Source organism: Mastigoproctus giganteus, chromosome 3 (genome assembly GCF_048544385.1).
Source record: "Mastigoproctus giganteus isolate SK-2022 chromosome 3, ASM4854438v1, whole genome shotgun sequence".
Lineage (NCBI taxonomy): Eukaryota > Metazoa > Arthropoda > Arachnida > Uropygi > Thelyphonidae > Mastigoproctus > Mastigoproctus giganteus.
In genome coordinates this window covers 41,696,612-41,715,259 of record NC_143577.1, presented here as the reverse complement: position 1 = coordinate 41,715,259, position 18,648 = coordinate 41,696,612, and the positions used below count along the sequence as shown (strand labels likewise).

At 38.3% G+C, this 18,648-nt stretch overlaps 1 protein-coding gene across 1 annotated transcript in view; it reads left to right on the top strand.

Annotated features, from left to right (window-relative positions):
* The window catches only part of LOC150087903 (hemicentin-1-like), a 1,496,027-nt gene that overhangs the window by 733,896 nt on the left and 743,483 nt on the right, over nucleotides 1-18,648 (top strand). The window lies entirely within an intron of this gene.

Genomic DNA, 18,648 nt, shown 5'->3' with positions numbered 1-18,648 from the left:
AGGATCAAAGGCTGACACAAGTAATTATAGACCTGTGAGCTTAACTTCTGTTCCAGGAAAATTAATGGAGGCACTGGTTAAAGAAGCACTGCAGGATCATTTAGACAAGACTTCAGTTATAGCTCAGACACAGCATGGTTTTGTTAAGGGGAAGTCTTGCCTGACCAACTTGATTGGATACTATGATGCAGTCACAAAAGAACTGGATGCAGGGAATAACTTTGATATTATATACTTGGATCTTAGAAAGGCTTTTGATACTGTTGCACATGGAAGACTGCTACACAAATTGGAGCAGTGTGACATTGGAGGCAAATTGCTGCTATGGATAAAGGGGTGGTTGAGGGGGAGAAGACAGAGAGTGGTAATCAATGGACACTGCTCATCGTGGACTAATGTTATTAGTGGAGTCCCTCAGGGCTCAGTGTTGGGTCCATTATTGTTTTCTGTATTTATAAATGATATTGATGATGGTATATCAAGCTTAATGTTCAAGTTTGCAGATGATACAAAGGTTGGCAGGGTTGTCAAGGACACTACTGACACTATGCTGCTGCAACAGGATCTGGAAAGGTTGAGCAGATGGGCTGAGAGGTGGCAAATGAAGTTTAACATTGACAAATGTAAAGTACTACACATGGGAAAAAGCAACCCCAGAGCAACGTATCAACTCTGTGGTACTACACTGACAGTGGTAGAGAATGAAAGGGACTTGGGGGTGATTGTGCAGGCAGATATGAAGTTCTCTGAGCAGTGCAGACGGGCTGCAAGAGTAGCTCATGGAGTATTGTCAATGATATACAGGAATTTTTCCAGCAGGGATAAGGAGGTGATTATTCCATTGTATAAGGCAATGGTCAGGCCACACCTAGAGTACTGTATACAGGTCTGGAGGCCTCATTTCAAGAAGGATGTAGAGCTGCTGGAACGAGTGCAGAGAAGGGCAACAAGATTAGTGAATGGAACAAAGGGGTGCTCTTACGAAGAAAGGCTTAAGTTTTGCAAATTACAGTGTCTGGAGACTAGGCACCAGCGAGGTGATCTGATAGAGGTGTATAAAGCCTTGAATGGTTTAAGCATGCTCAATGCTGATGGGATTCTTCCTCTAGCTCAGAAAAATCACCTGAGAGTGCATAAATTCAAATTGAGGAAAGACAGATGTAGGATAGACGTGCGGAAATTTGCCTTTAGCCAGCGGGTGGTTGGTTGGTGGAACAGACTGCCATCCCTTGTGGTGGAGGTTGATAGCCTAAATAAGTTTAAGGCTCAGCTGGACAGGTATTTTGAACGAACAGAGGGGTGAAGTGGAAGTGGGTTTTTTTTTTTTTTTTTTGGCTGATGCTGCATAAGCTTGCTTTCTTGCATCAAATGCCTCTACTAATGCTAATGCTAAAGAAGCATTGCAGGATCATTTAGACAAGACTTCAGTTATAGCTCAGACACAGCATGGTTTTGTTAAGGGGAAGTCTTGCCTGACCAACTTGATTGGATACTATGATGCAGTCACAAAAGAACTGGATGCAGGGAATAACTTTGATATTATATACTTGGATCTTAGAAAGGCTTTTGATACTGTTGCACATGGAAGACTGCTACACAAATTATAGCAGTGTGACATTGGAGGTAAATTGCTGCTATGGATAAAGGGGTGGTTGAGGGGGAGAAGACAGAGAGTGGTAATCAATGGACACTGCTCATCGTGGACTGATGTTATTAGTGGAGTCCCTCAGGGCTCAGTGTTGGGTCCATTATTGTTTTCTGTATTTATAAATGATATTGATGATGGTATATCGGGCTTAATGTCCAGGTTTGCAGATGATACAAAGGTTGGCAGGGTTGTCAAGGACACTACTGACACTATGCTGCTGCAACAGGATCTGGAAAGGTTGAGCAGATGGGCTGAGAGGTGGCAAATGAAGTTTAACATTGACAAATGTAAAGTACTACACATGGGAAACAGCAACCCCAGAGCAACGTATCAATTCTGTGGTACAACACTGACAGTGGTAGAGAATGAAAGGGACTAGGGGGTGGTTGTGCAGGCAGATATGAAGTTCTCTGAGCAGTGCAGACGGGCTGCAAGAGTAGCTCATGGAGTATTGTTAGCATTAGCATTAGCGGAGGCATATGATGCAAGAAAGCAAGCTTATTCAGCATCAGCCAAAAAAAAAAAAAAACCCACTCCCATTTCACCCCTCCGTTCGTTCGAAATACCTGTCCAGTTGAGCTTTAAATTTGTTTAGGCTATCAACTTCAACAACAAGTGATGGAAGTCGGTACCACCAACCAACCACCCTCTGGCCAAAGGCAAATTTCCGCACATTTATCGGACATCCGTCCTTCCTCAATTTGAATTTATGCCCTCTGAGGTGATTATTCTGAGAAAGATGAAGAATCCCATTGGCATTGAGCATGCTCAAACCATTCAAAGCCTTATACACCTCTATCAGATCACCTCGCCGGTGCCTAGTCTCCAGACTCTGTAATTTGCAAAACTTAAGCCTTTCTTCGTAAGAGCAACCCTTTGTTCCATTTACTAATCTTGTTGCCCTTCTCTGTACCCGTTCCAGCAGCTCTACATCCTTCTTGAAATGAGGCCTCCAGACCTGTATACAGTACTCAAGATGTGGCCTTACCATTGCCTTATACAAGGGAATAATCACCTCCTTATCCCTGCTAGAAAAATTCCTGTATATCATTGACAAGACACCATGAGCTACTCTTGCAGCTCGTCTGCACTGCTCAGAGAACTTCATATCTGCCTGCACAATTACCCCTAGGTCCTTTTCATTCTCCACCACTGTCAGTGTAGTACCGCAGAGTTGATACGTTGCTCTGGGGTTACTGTTTCCCATATGCAGCACTTTACATTTGTTGATGTTAAACCTCATTTGCCACCTCTCAGCCCATCTGTTCAACCTTTCCAGATCCTGTTGCAGCAGCATAGCGTCAGTATTGTCCTTAACGACCCTGCCAACCTTTGTATCATCTGCAAACTTGGACATTAAACTTGATATCCCATCATCAATATCATTCATAAACACCGAAAACAACAACGGACCCAACACTGAACCTTGAGGAACTCCACTAATAACATTAGTCCACGTTGAGCAGTGTCCATTGATTACCACTCTCTGTCTTCTGCCACTCAACCATCCCCTTATCCATAGCAGCAATTTGCCTCCAATGCCACACTGCTCCAATTTGTGCAGCAGTCTTCCATGTGCAACAGTATCAAAAGCCTTTCTAAGATCCAAATATATAATATCAAAGTTATTCCCTGCATCCAGTTCTTTTGTGACTACATCATAGTATCCAATCAAATTGGTCAGGCAAGACCTGCCCTTAACAAAACCATGCTGCGTCTGAGCTATAACTGAATTCTTGTCTAGATGATCCTGCAGTGCTTCTTTAACCAGTGCCTCCATTAATTTACCTGGAACAGAAGTTAAACTAACAGGTCTATAATTACTTGTGTCAGCCTTTGAACCTCCTTTGTGAATTGGGGTCACATTTGCACATCTCCAGTCCATAGGTACCTCCCCTGAGTCCAAGGAAGCTCTCATAATTATGGCTAAGGGTTTGCTTACTTCCTTTGCTGCCTCCTTTAATATAACTGGATAGATCCTATCCACCCCAGGTGCCTATTTTATGTTTATCCTCAATAATCTCTCCTCCACTTTCCTCTCAGTTATTACAAAATCATCCAGCTCACTGCGAATGTTTACTTTACCTACATCATTCTCCTTCCTGAATAACTCCTCATGCGTGAATGTAGATGCAAAATACTCGTTTAGATTGTTAGCCACCTGAGCAGGATCCTCAACTGTTGAACCATCAATATCCAGTGGACCAATCTGATTCATCCCTTTCCTTTTCGAGTTCAAGTATGTAAAGAACTCTTTTCTGTTTTTCTTTGCATCCTTTGCCAAGGATTTTTCTTGGTCTGCCTTTGCCTGCCTAATCTCCTTTGTGACTTGGTTACAGACCAACTTATATCTATCATAGGCTTCCATGTCACCCATTAATTTGTATGTATTCTATGCATTTTTCTTCTCTGCCACATGTGTCATTAGTTCATCTGACAACCATTTAGGCCTAAACCTTGAACAATATTTCTTAGTTGGTATGTAAAGCCTGGTAGCCTCCAAGATTAGTTCCTTGAATGCTTCCCATTTTGAGTTTGCTGTTGGTAACATCATCAGTTGGTCCCACTGTATAGAATTTAAATACTGTCTCAGACCATCATAGTCGCCTTTACGAAAACAAAAACCCTTCCCTTTACCTCTGATGGTAGTTACCTCCTTGAGTAAATCCCACTTCAACACACTGTGATCACTGCCACCTAGTGGTTCATTTATCTGCAGGTTCTTAATGCTTGAAGAATCACTACTGATAATCAGATCAAGAGTATTGCTCCCTCTTGTTGCCTCACGAACATGCTGATGTAGAAAACAATCATCCAATAAATCCACAAAAGCCTTGCTAGTGTGCGAGTGACCAACCCACAAATTCCAGTCAATATCTGGGAAATTAAAGTCCCCCATTATAAGACTCTCTGATTTACTGGCCCACTCTATTTCCCTGTACAATATCTTATTATACTCATCAGAGTCATTAGGCCTATAGCACACTCCTACTCTCAATTTTGATTTCCCTATGCTTATGTCACACCAAACTGACTCGACGCTGCCCTGTCCATCGATGTCGACTGGCTTCACTTCCTTGGACTTTATGTGTTTCTTAATTAATAGCATAACCCCTCCTCCCCTCCTGTCCTGTCTATCCTTTCTATACACATTGTATTCCCCAAATTCCAGTTCCGCATTACTTATATCTGTGTGACACCACGTCTCTGATATCCCAACAATATCTGCCTTTGATGTTTTGAGCAATACCTCAAATTCATCAAATTTATTTACCAAACTCCTAGCATTGGTGTACACGCAGGTATACATGCACCTGTTTCTATTCTTAGCTACCCTAACACAACCCATGTGTTTACTTGTACCGCAATGACTACCAGCAGTCTCCGAAATATCCTGCATCTTGTTTTTCAGACTTCTGCTCATTTCAATAGAAGCAGTGCAAGAATCACTTCCACCTCTGCCACTGGCTACTGTTAATCTATTAGTCCTTGTATCCCCCCCAACTAGCAGTTTTCCGACCCACCTAACACTGCCTCGACAGCATCAGCAAAAATTCTTGCACCCTTTCTATTTAAGTGTATCCCATCCCTGTAGAAGCAATCTCTCCTGTTAACAAGTACAGTCCAGGCTGAAAAAAATTCTACCCCTTGAGCCTTGCACAATCCCTCCAGGGCCGAATTGATCGACAAGGCTCTCATCATATACTCCCTCCTATCGTGTCTGGGCAGAATTGCAGACACTTTCAAGTTCATCCCTAATTCACGACAAGTAATTGTCAATGATATACAGGAATTTTTCCAACAGGGATAAGGAGGTGATTATTCCATTGTATAAGGCGATGGTCAGGCCACACCTAGAGTACTGTATACAGGTCTGGAGGCCTCATTTCAAGAAGGATGTAGAGCTGCTGGAACGAGTACAGAGAAGGGCATCAAGATTAGTGAATGGAACAAAGGGGTGCTCTTACGAAGAAAGGCTTAAGTTTTGCAAATGACAGTGTCTGGAGACTAGGCACCAGCGAGGTGATCTGATAGAGGTGTATAAAGCCTTGAATGGTTTAAGCATGCTCAATGCTGATGGTTTTCTTCCTCTAGCTCAGAAAAATCACCTGAGAGGGCATAAATTCAAATTGAGGAAAGACAGATGTAGGATAGACGTGCGGAAATTTGCCTTTAGCCAGCGGGTGGTTGGTTGGTGGAACAGACTTCCATCCCTTGTGGTGGAGGTTGATAGCCTAAATAAGTTTAAGGCTCAGCTGGACAGGTATTTTGAACGAACAGAGGGGTGACAGGTATTTTGAACGAACAGAGGGGTGAAGTGGAAGTGGTTTTTTTTTTTTTTTTTTTTTTTTTTTATTGGCTGATGCTGCATAAGCTTGCTTTCTTGCATCAAATGCCTCTACTAATGCTAATGCTAATGCTAATATATATTGTAGGATCATCTTAACAAGAATGGAATTATATGTAAATCACAGCCTGGAATTTTTAAGGAGCAATCTTGTCTGACCTGTCTGATTGGATAGTATGATGCAAACAATAATTTGACAGCATATATTTAGATATCAGCAAAGCTTTTGACACTTCTACATGAAAGGTTACTACAAAAATTGGAGCAGTGGGATCAATCAATCCAAATTTTGAAATTTTTAACAGTTTTGAAAGCTTTGAAGTTTTGAAATTCCAAGTTTTGAACAAGCTAAGAGTAGAGAAATTGCTTCTTGTCCAAATAGTAGTTCTGGTCTGGTCTCATGCCAAAGCTATTGGCTGCAAGATCTGCCCATATATGCTCCTACCTCTCTTAAAACTTGATGGTTCTGTTGCCTCCTCAGCTGTAGATAAATCCAACTTCGTAGCATCCTACTTTTCTGCTAACTCTTGTATGGACATTCTTTGTAATCCATCTCCTACCATACCCAGTACATTCCACTCAATGCTTCTTACAGTCTTCTGACAGAAAGATGTTAGAAGAATTTTGAATAGACTTGATTCCAAAAATGCTCTTAAGTTCTGATGGCATTTTCCACATGTTCTTAAAATCTGTGCTTCTGAACTTGCTCCTGTTCACTGCCGATTTTTTACACTTTTTTCTATTCCACTGGTGTTTTTCTTCTGCTTGGAAATTTGCTCATGTCTAGCCAGTTCGTAAAAAGGGTGACAAATTCAGCCTGTTAAATTATCTCCCCATTGCACCTACCTCTACTCTTTCCAAAGTAATACAGAAATCCATTAACCACCAACTCATAAACTATCTCAAAACTTTCCTTCTACTGCTGATATATTGGCTTCTGTTACCCATCTGCGGACAAATTTGAAGGCAAAGTTTGTTGAATCTCAAGCAAATGCTCGACATTTCTAAGGCATAATGGCTTCCTAAACAAGCTCCCATCTTATGGATTTCTGACTGTTTTTTTGCAGTTGAGTAACCAGTTTTTCCTCTGGCCACTCTCTGTGGGTGATGATAGATGGCATTCTCTCTGTTTCCTAACTTCTCCACTACTACTGCTGTTCCTCAAGCTTTGGTTCTTTAGCTCTTGTATATTAATGACTTCCTTCTACTGATTGTAAATTTTATCCTTAGTTTTGCAAGGTTCCGTTCTTTAGTTCTTGTATATTAATGACCTTCTCCACTGACTGTAAATCTTATCTATAGTTTTGCTGATGATAGCACATTGCATTCCAACTTCCAGTTTGATAAACCATGCCCTGCACAAACAGCTTCATCTTGAATACCCATCAGTTCTTTAAATGCCAATCTCCAGGTAATACTCCAGTTGGGCAGAGATCTCTCTTCTTAGGATTTATAATGTTATTACAATAGTTCTCCTGAACATAACATAAAAAAAGTCATTCCTTTATTCTTTATTTCTATTTTCTTCTATCTTCCCAATCTCCATCCACCAGCCCTCTTCTATTCATAGCTGCTCTCACACCTCTATGCACGTCCTTCTTAGTCATTCTCTCTTTTTCCTTCTCCATGGCATCCATTCTATGACTCATCTGAGCAATCTGTCATCCTCCATTCTCTTCACATGACCAAATAACTCCAATCTTTTCTCCTCTGTTTTATCAATGATGGTTTTTTGGGCATTCATTGTATTCCTTATCACAACATTTCTAACTTTTTTCAGTCCTAGACTTTCTTGCCGATCTTCACCAGAAATCCATCTCAACAGCCAATAGTTTATTTTTTTGTCTTTCATTTAAGGTCCAAGTCTCACATCCATATAATAAAACACTTTGTAATATTGCATTATATATTTGATGTTTAGTTTTGTTAATAATATTTTTATTCCAAAGCACAGAATTGAGCATTCCTATGATCTTTCTCCTTCACCCAGTCTTCTCTCAATTTCCTGCACAGATGATCCATCGGCTTGAATAATTGCACCCAAGTATTTAAATTGCTGTACAGTTTTCACCTGTATTCCATCTAAATCCAGAACATCCTCACTCCAATTCATGTACTCTGTCTTATTAAAATTTACTGTCAGTCCCCATGTTTTATATTCTTCTAGTAACTTCCTACCCATGTAATCTGCATCATTATCGTCCTGTGCTACCACAACTTGGTTGTCTGCAAACAGTAGATTACTTATTTAAGTAATCTACTGTTAGTAAAGGTACTTATTTTGGCCAAGGGTAATATCCATTGAACTATCTTAGAACAATGGTCTTAGAACAACTTCCAGGTATAGCTTAAACAAAGTAGGTGACACACAGCGTCCTTGAAGTATTCCTTTTGAAGTCTTAAATTTTCTTGATAATTTGAAGCATTTTAATACAGCATTTATTGTTCTTGTAGATTCTTCTAATTATATCAATTAATGGCTGGTTTATTGACATTTTTTCCCATAGCCTTCCACAGAAGATTTCTTGGAACATTGTTGTGCACTTTCTCTAAGTCTATGAACAGCATGCTGCATCGTGGTTTGTAGCCTGACATTTTTCCAGAATTTGCTTAACAGTGAATAAATTGTCTATACATGAGCATCTAGTTGAAAATACACATTTTCCCTCAGAAATTATAATCTCTTGTTCCAGTTTTGATTTTATCACTTTCCCAAATAGTTTAGTAATAGAGCTCATAATGGAAATTCCTCTATAGTTGAAGCATCTTTTTCTGTCACCTTTCTTAAAAATTGATATAATGTATCTTCCAGTTTGATAAATCTTTCCCTGCACAAACAGCTTCATTCATTGAAGAAGCCTCTGGAGTCAGGAACTCTATGATTCATCTATGATGCTACTAAAAAATACTGACTCAAATCAATAAAATGCCTTTATTAAACAAAAATACAGATACTTTATTGTATAAATTGTATATTAAAATAAAATTAAAATGAAATAAGATGGTATATATAAAGAATAAAATGCAATAAAATATAAAATTAAAATCCATAGTTTTGCTGGTGATAGCACATTGCATTCAAATTTCCAGTTTGATAAATCTTTCCCTGCACAAACAGCTTCATTCATTGAAGATGCCTCTGGAGTCAGGAACTGTATGATTCATCTATGATGCTATTAAAACACTGACTCCATTCTTGATATATACTTGTTATATACCATCTTATTTCATTTTAATTTTATTTTAATATACAGTTTATACAGTCAGTATATGTATTTTTGTTTAATAAAGGCATTGTATTGATTTGAGTCAGTGTTTTAGTAGCATCATAGATGAAACAGCTTCATCTTGAATATCCATCAGTTCTTTAAATGCTGATCTCCAGGTAATACCCCCAGTTGGGCAAAGATCTCTCTTCTTAGGATTTATAACATTATTACAATGGTTCTCCTTGACATAACATAAAAAAGTCATTCCTTTATTCTTTTTTTCTGTTTTCTTCTATCTTCGCAATCTGTATCCACCAGCCCTCTTCTATTCATAGCTGCTCTCACACCTCTATGCACGTCCTTCTCAGTCTTTCTCTCTTTTTCCTTCTCCATGGCATCCATTCCATGGCTCGTCTGAGCAATCTGTCATCCTCCATTCTCTTCACATGGCCAAACCACTCCAATCTTTTCTCCTCTATTTTATCACTGATGGTTTTTTGGGAATTCATTGTATTCCTTATCACATCATTTCTAACTCAGCCATCTTTGGTATGCTTCCTTTTTTTTTTTTTTATTAATTCCTTAATTTCCATGTTCAGCCAATCATTTTTGTTTGGGCCAGAGATAACTTAGTTAATTTTTAGCCCTTCTAAGACTCAGTCCTGTCTTATATCTTATAAATAAAACAGCCTACTGCTCCTATGCTTATTTTCTGAGACTCAGATTTCCAGACAAGATCAGTTTGACTTCTGTTCTCTGTTGGTATAAGCACATCACAAATATTGCTTCCTCTGCATTAAAAAACTGGATTTTCTTTTTTGCTCTGCATTAATTATCTTCTACTTACTCTGTACAAATCTTAAATTCTCCCTACCATGTATTATTGCTCCCACATTTGGGATGGTGCTCCCAAAATCTCTGCCAAGCTTCTGGGCTCCATTTTAAAGAAGGCAGTTAGGTTAATTAATGATCTTCTTTTTACAAAGTCTGGCTGCGACATGTAAAATTCGACTTTTTACAAAGTCGAATTTTATGTGTCGGAATTTCCCTAAAGGCTTATGCAGCTACACTGGTGGACAAAAAAACTGCATCACTCATTAATTTTGCAAATAATGTGTTTTGCAATGCATTGTGGGTTGCAGAAATGTTTGAAATACATTTGTTACATGGGATATATATCACTGTGAATGAAATCCAATAAAAAGTCTCCACCTGATATACCTAATTGCCATAAATATCTTCCCAAAGGGTAAAATGCGTAATTAATGGAAATATGAGAAATCGCGCAAATGGCAATCATGGCAACCAAACATACATTTTATTGCATTTACGTGTACAAACTGAAATGACAAGTTAACGTAATAGTATTATGTACTATAAATCAGCAAAATAAGTCCTCAATATTTTGTTGTTGTTCCTCAAGCTGCAATTATATTGCAGCTTGGATATTGATGGTTCAACGGTTGAGGATCCTGCTCAGGTGGCTAACAATCTAAACGAGTATTTTGCATCTACATTCACGCATGAGGAGTTATTCAGGAAGGAGAATGATGTAGGTAAAGTAAACATTGGCAGTGAGCTGGATGATTTTGTAATAACTGAGAGGAAAGTGGAGGAGAGATTATTGAGGATAAACATAAAAAAGGCACCTGGGGTGGATGGGATCTATCCAGTTATATTAAAGGAGGCAGCAAAGGAAGTAAGCAAACCCTTAGCCATAATTATGAGAGCTTCCTTGGACTCAGGGGAGGTACCTATGGACTGGAGATGTGCAAATGTGACCCCAATTCACAAAGGAGGTTCAAAGGCTGACACAAGTAATTATAGACCTGTTAGTTTAACTTCTGTTCCAGGTAAATTAATGGAGGCACTGGTTAAAGAAGCACTGCAGGATCATCTAGACAAGAATTCAGTTATAGCTCAGACACAGCATGGTTTTGTTAAGGGGAAGTCTTGCCTGACCACTTGATTGGATACTATGATGCAGTCACAAAAGAACTGGATGCAGGGAATAACTTTGATATTATATATTTGGATCTTAGAAAGGCTTTTGATACTGTTGCACATGGAAGACTGCTGCACAAATTGGAGCAGTGTGGCATTGGAGGCAAATTGCTGCTATGGATAAGGGGATGGTTGAGTGGCAGAAGACAGAGAGTGGTAATCAATGGACACTGCTCAACGTGGACTAATGTTATTAGTGGAGTTCCTCAAGGTTCAGTGTTGGGTCCATTGTTGTTTTCGGTGTTTATGAATGATATTGATGATGGGATATCAAGTTTAATGTCTAAGTTTGCAGATGATACAAAGGTTGGCAGGGTCGTTAAGGACACTACTGACGCTATGCTGCTGCAACAGGATCTGGAAAGGTTGAACAGATGGGCTGAGAGGTGGCAAATGAAGTTTAACATTGACAAATGTAAAGTACTACATATGGGTAACAGTAACCCCAGAGCAATGTATCAACTCTGCGGTACTACACTGACAGTGGTGGAGAATGAAAAGGACCTGGGGTAATTGTGCAGGCAGATATGAAGTTCTCTGAGCAGTGCAGACGAGCTGCAAGAGTAGCTCATGGTGTCTTGTCAATGATATACAGGAATTTTTCTAGCAGGGATAAGGAGGTGATTATTCCCTTGTATAAGGCAATGGTTAGGCCACATCTTGAGTACTGTATACAGGTCTGGAGGCCTCATTTCAAGAAGGATGTAGAGCTGCTGGAACGGGTACAGAGAAGGGCAACAAGATTGGTAAATGGAACAAAGGGTTGCTCTTATGAAGAAAGGCTTAAGTTTTGCAAATTACAGAGTCTGGAGACTAGGCACCGGCAAGGTGATCTGATAGAGGTGTATAAGGCTTTGAATGGCTTGAGCATGCTCAATGCCAATGGGATTCTTCATCTTTCTCAGAATAATCACCTCAGAGGGCATAAATTCAAATTGAGGAAGGACGGATGTCGGATAGTGTGCGGAAATTTGCCTTTGGCCAGCGGGTGGTTGGTTGGTGGAACCGACTTCCATCACTTGTTGTTGAAGTTGATAGCCTAAACAAATTTAAAGCTCAACTGGACAGGTATTTCGAATGAACGGAGGGGTGAAATGGGAGAGGGTTTTTTTTTTTTTTTTTTTTGGCTGATGCTGAATAAGCTTGCTTTCTTGCATCATATGCCTCTACTAATGCTAATGCTAATTACAGCCTGCAATGATCTGGAATAGTGTTAATCAACTTCTGGATATATGGTTGCCCAATTTCATGGTACCATGCCCTTACAATGCTCTCCTGCAGCTGAACCTTACTTGTTGGCTTCTTCTGAGCAATTTTAAACATTATGTACCAGCAATTTTCAATAGGGTTCAAACGTGGACTGTTTTTCTCCCTTAAGGACTGCACCTTAAGGAAGAAAAACAAGGGAAAACATTAGTGTAAGCATGTTTTAAGCTTTGTGAGACAAGAAGACAAACTCAACATTAAATCTAAATACCATAAAACTTGCCAATTTTGCTGTGTGGCAAGGTGCTGAGTCCTTTGAAAAATGCAGTTTTGGACGTCTCTGTGGTGATCACTAATAACGAGTTTCAGGCCTCCTCCAAGATAGCAGTGTAGGTTTCTGCATTCACCGTTCCATTAATAAACTTAATTTGCCCCACCCCTTTGCTTGTTATTCATCCCCAGACCATCTGACTGGCGGGGAACTTTACAGTCGGTGTTATGCAGTTAATGGAACGGTGAATGCAGAAACCTACACTGCTATCTTGGAGGAGTGCCTGAAACCCGTTATTAGTGATCACCACAGAGAAGTCCAAAACTGCATTTTTCAACAGGACTCAGCACCTTGCCACACAGCAAAATTGGCAAGTTTTATGGTATTTAGATTTAATGTTGAGTTTAGGATGGTATACCTCCGATTTTCATCTTCTGACATATCGCTTCCCATCCAAGCCATGCAGGTTGAATTTCGATTTTTCAGAAAAGATGACAGTGTCCCATTGCTCTTTTGTCCATGAAACATGCATTTTAGCTCAAGCAAGTTGCTTTTTTCCTCATTTGTTGGCTCAACAAAGCTTCTTCTTGGGCTTATAGGCATGCAGACCACATTCTGAAAGCCATCTTTGGATAGTTCGTGCACTTGTTTCAACACCAGAGGCCATCTCAAAATCCAGTTTTAGATTAGGAGCACTAGCATGGCAATTATGAAGGCATAGCCATTTCAAATATCAACCTTGGGAAGGTGTAGTCATTCTCTTATGGTCTGATCCAGGCTCTTCACATCACCGGTTTCATGCTTTAATTTCAGCACCTAGGATACTGTTGACTGGTGGCAGCTTATTTTATCAGTGATAGCACGCATAGAAAGCCCTTTCTGGGACAGAGCAACAGCTACACTTTTTTTTTTTGTGGTGTCAGCTGAACATATGGAGCCATGCTTACACCTCCGCAAAACAGGATACTAATGAGCATGTATACCCTTCCAATGCCGTATTTATAGAAATGGCTGATCCAATACCTTACAATTGTGGCTGATGCAATAGAAGCATTATCTGACACAATACTTTTGCTTTGCGACAAGCAAAATGACTGTAATCAAACAATATCTTATACATTTCACTACAAATGTTACTTTTTTTTTAAGGGGATATAGTTTTTTGTCTGCCACTGTATGCTTGCTGAATTTGATTGAAGCAAAAAAGAAATGTTCAACAACGTGTAAATAGAATTAGTTATTCAATTTTTTTTATCTCATGTGTAGGAAAAATTACAAAAGTGTGCAATTACAAAAATTACAAAAGTGTGCAATTACAAAAATTTCAAAATTATAAAATTACAAAAAAAGAGACAGACATAACGACGTTTCAAAATTATAAAATTACAAAAAAAGAGACAGACATAGCAACTTCACTGCATACTTTATGCAGTGAAGTCGCTGTATAAAGTATGCTGCATACTTTATGCATTAAAGTATGCTGCATACTTTATGCATTAAAGTATGCTTCAATGCATACTTCACTGCATAAATATGTTTCACTGCATAAAGTATGCAGTGAAGTCACCAGTGCGATGTTTGAACCTATAAAACCACCCATTGCTTGCCACGAACTTGACTTGGGGTTTGCTGTACTTATCCTTAATATCTTCATAAATACTTGTTGCTTTTGCTTGAATGGCCATTAGACTCAGGGGCACTCGAATCTGAATCTTATTTTACCATTCATATTATTAATAGCTTTTCCATCTTCTGTATAGCACCTGAATGCTGTTTTGTGATAACTGTTGATTTTAAATGCGTTAATACTTTAATATGTTATTTTATACACTCACTGTCCTTTGAAATAGCATTCACTGTTGAAGCAGCGAGAATTAATTCCCATGCAATGGATAACAAACTTTGCCCTGCTGCTTACTTCTTAATCATTTTCATCTTCATTTCTAAATCAATTTGGTGGTTGCTTTCCATTCATCATTGTAATAAGTAAATAGGAATGAAGATAGGATTCTGAAAATTTATTTATGTTTGTTATATGAGTGAAGATTTCAGTGAAGGGGAAACACATTTCACCATAACAATGTAAAAATCCACACAATTCCTGTTATTGGGATTATTGCAAATGCAATAAAGCCCAATAAACTGGAAAGTGCAAATTGTTTTTATTGTTTTATGGTCATGACCTCCAGAAATGTCTTTAGAAAAATATCAACAAAGCCATTCAAAATTGATTCTTATAACAGAACATATGATAACGATGAAAGTGCAGTGCAATTTTCATTATAAAAATAACCTTTTAGACAGATAAACAGCTTAGCTTTATAGCGAAAATTTCAACTTCCAAGGTCTTGGAACAAATTACCAAAAAAAAACAATGTGTTATTAGATTCAAATTGTGATATTTCACAGTACTTCCATTTATTCCTATGGGATACAAAATACATTTCCACGATTTTTTTAAGTTTACACCGGCCTGCAAAAACTTATGTAAAGTCGAATTTATGGAAGTCGAGTATTGCATAAGTCGGGGAGTGCCTGTACTTTCATGGGCATTGTTCTTCTGAATTGGCCTTTGTTATTCTCTCTCTTCCAAAACTGTCTGAACATGTGCTGCAACTAGTCACCATTGATTCACAGTCCAATTCCAAACTCAGAAAATCAACTGTTTCGCTTTCTCACTTATGCCTTCCAAATTTTTTGAACAACTTTCCTTCACATGTTATAATTTGCAGAAATTCAGTTTAATACCAATAAGTATCTTCTGTCTTCTCATCCTTCATCCCATGCATGGTATTAAGTACTGTACTGTTGGTTCTAGTAGCTTTCATGTTTAGGGCATTCATAAAGAAAAAAAAAAGAAAAGAAAAGAAAAAAAAAAACATACTGGCTTCGTGGTCTTGTAAAAAGTTGAAAGAAGAGATTATTGTGGTTTACGTAATTATTCTTACAGTAATTGGCGATCCAAATTAATTATGTCACTAACATTTATATAGTTGTATTTTTAATAATATATGACATTAATCACATAGATATTAATGATTTAATACAATTTTCACTGTATCTGTTTTAATGGTTTAACATAGAAAGTAGTTTTTAAGTTTTTGTAATATAAACTGCAGGTACAGGAAAACCTCAGTATTCAGACTAATAGGATGAGTGTGTCATTTGAATTAGTTAAAAGTTTAAACTACAGAATATAATAATCATATGTAAATAATTTTAAGCCATAGTTCGTAAAGGCAAGCAAATCTATTCAACTTATGTTAATTTAGATGGTATCAGGACAGAAATATGTCAAAAAGAAAAACTTTAATGAAAATGTGTACACCGATGAGCCAAAACATTATGACCAGCAAGTCGTTATGCAAATCGAAACAACTGCAGGTGAACTACGGCTCATGCGTGGGTTGGGACACTGTATAAAAAACATCTGATACTGAGCTCCATTAATCAGTGTTATTCTTGTTCTTCAGATGGGAGAGGCAGGGCACTTAAGGGAGTTTGACAAATGCCAAATTGTAATGGCCAGACGACTGGGTCAGAGCATATCCAAAACAGCACGGCTGGTGGGGTGCTCGTGGTCAGCCATGTTTAGTACCTACCAAAAGTTGTCCGAGGAGGGGAAACCCATGAATCACCAGCGAGGTGTTGGACAACCATGGCTCATTGATGCTCAAGGTGAGCGAAGACTCTCCTGGATGGAATATGGCAACAGAAGGGTGACTGTGGCACAGCTAGCCAGTAATTGGAATGCTGGTGATGGGAGTAATTATTATTATTATTATTATTATTATTATCCATATGATGCAAGGAAGCCTGAGGCTTATGCTGCACCAGGAAAAAAAAAAAGTTCCCGAGTAGCCCTGAGAGAGAGAGAGAGAGAGAGAGAGAGTCAAAAGTAGAAGGGAATCACCAAGAAAGGGAAGAATGATGATATCCAGCTCAGGACCCTGGGTGTGCCAATGTGTCACAAACACACAGTACATCGAACCCTGCTGAAAATGGGGCTGCATAGTTCGATGTACTGTGTGTTTGTGACACACAGGCTGCTCTGAGTGCCTATGCTAACCACAGTTCACCAGCGACAGTGGCTACCATGTGGACAGCTGGGTACGTGTGTGTCATTTACCTGGATGCACCGTGGGATGAAAACAAGCCGGTGGTGGCAGTGTCATGCTTTGGGTGATGTTCTGCTGGGATACCCTGGGTCCAGTCATCCATGTGCCAGGCACTCTGATGTCTGCCACCCACCTAAACATCATTGCTGACCAGGTTCACCCTTTCACGCCAACGGTAATCCCCTCTGGCAGTGCTGTCTTTCAGCACGATAATGCACCATGCCACACTGCCCAGAATGTTCGAGACTGGTTCGCAGAACATAAGGAAGACTTCCAGGTATTGCCCTGGCCTTCAAATTTCACAGACATCAATCCCATCATCATATTAGGTAGGTGGTCATAATGTTTTGGCTCATTGGTGTATATTTAGAACACAAATAATACAATATTTTAAATTGTGAACTTTAATTTGTGTGTTAAGCATGAATAACTGTAAATTTTATCATATGTGGATCATATGTGGCTCTCCTTAAATGTATTCTGTTCTTTGAAGAAATAAATTGGAAATTTTTTATTTGGTAATGGTTCTGTTGTATTTTTAAAATTTTTATTTCTCTTAGGATATAAAAATATTTTTTGAATTCCTTATTATAATTAGCAAATTTAATGAGAATATCAAGACAGCATCTGCCTTTGTGTAATTTAACTTTTTTTTTTTTTTCCCCCTTCTTTTTCTTCTATTTCACTTTCCACTTCAGAGATATTTTCCTGTATTGTTACTGTTTTTATTTCTTTTTCTGTTACTATATAATACGAAATCTCATATTCCACCTGTGTTTTGACATTTTCCACATTAATATCCATATTGCTGTTATGGATCACATTTTGACACTCTTAATCTTTGATTCCATCTAAATCAATATAAACATTTTCATCATTTAATAGCTTTTTTACCATCCACTTACTGCTGTATTTTATTCTAACTTGCAGCTTAGCTGCAAATTGCACATTTTATGCTATAATTTTTAAACCTGACCACTGTCTTTTCTCCTGTTATATTCTACTAACCATTATAATTTTCAAGATAAACTAAACATTCTTGAACTATTTCCTTTGATATAAATATTTACAGCTTGGTATGACACTCCGATTTGTATGAGGTTAGTGGTATTGGGGTAGTAAGAAAATGCTCTTCATATTGTCATTGTTCAAATTTTGGTATAAGGATACGTATGTCTAACAATAACAATGCCTTAAGATGTCCATTTCCATTTAATTTCTACTTTGGAATGGTTTTATTTCTTTTACAAAGTGATTGTGAAACCATTCTGAAAGAAATTCAAAATTTTATCTTTAAATTCTTATTTAGGAAAAATATCCATTCTTCACAAATAAAAAAAAATACATAAATAAAAACAGTGGTTTAGACTATAGAGGGTATGAATTAATGAATTTCAAATTAGGGAAGTTTACTGTTCAATAGTTAAATTAATAAATTTAAAATTTCAAGTATTTATATGGTCTTAACAATGAATTTATTGCATTGAGGACTGCCTTGTCATTCTATATGTTTAGCCAACAGATTTTTTTACTGCTGTAAGTAAATGTTATAGTGATACTCACAATAAGGATGTTAGTGTTAGTAGTGGCAAATGATGCCAGAAAGCAAGCTTATACAACATCAGCAAAAAAAAAAAAAAAAAAAATTCTAAGAAGCCATATTAATTTATTTTGGCATTTGTTTTTTTTTTTTTTTTTTTTTTGATTTGGTAGTTGTTGGCGCATCGGCTTCTGTGGCCATATTGCACCTCCCAAGGTTTTTGCAGTACTTTGATCCAAGCCCGAGGCGGGAATCGAACCCGCGACCTTTGGGTTGCCGGGCAGGTACTTTACCCACTCGGCTA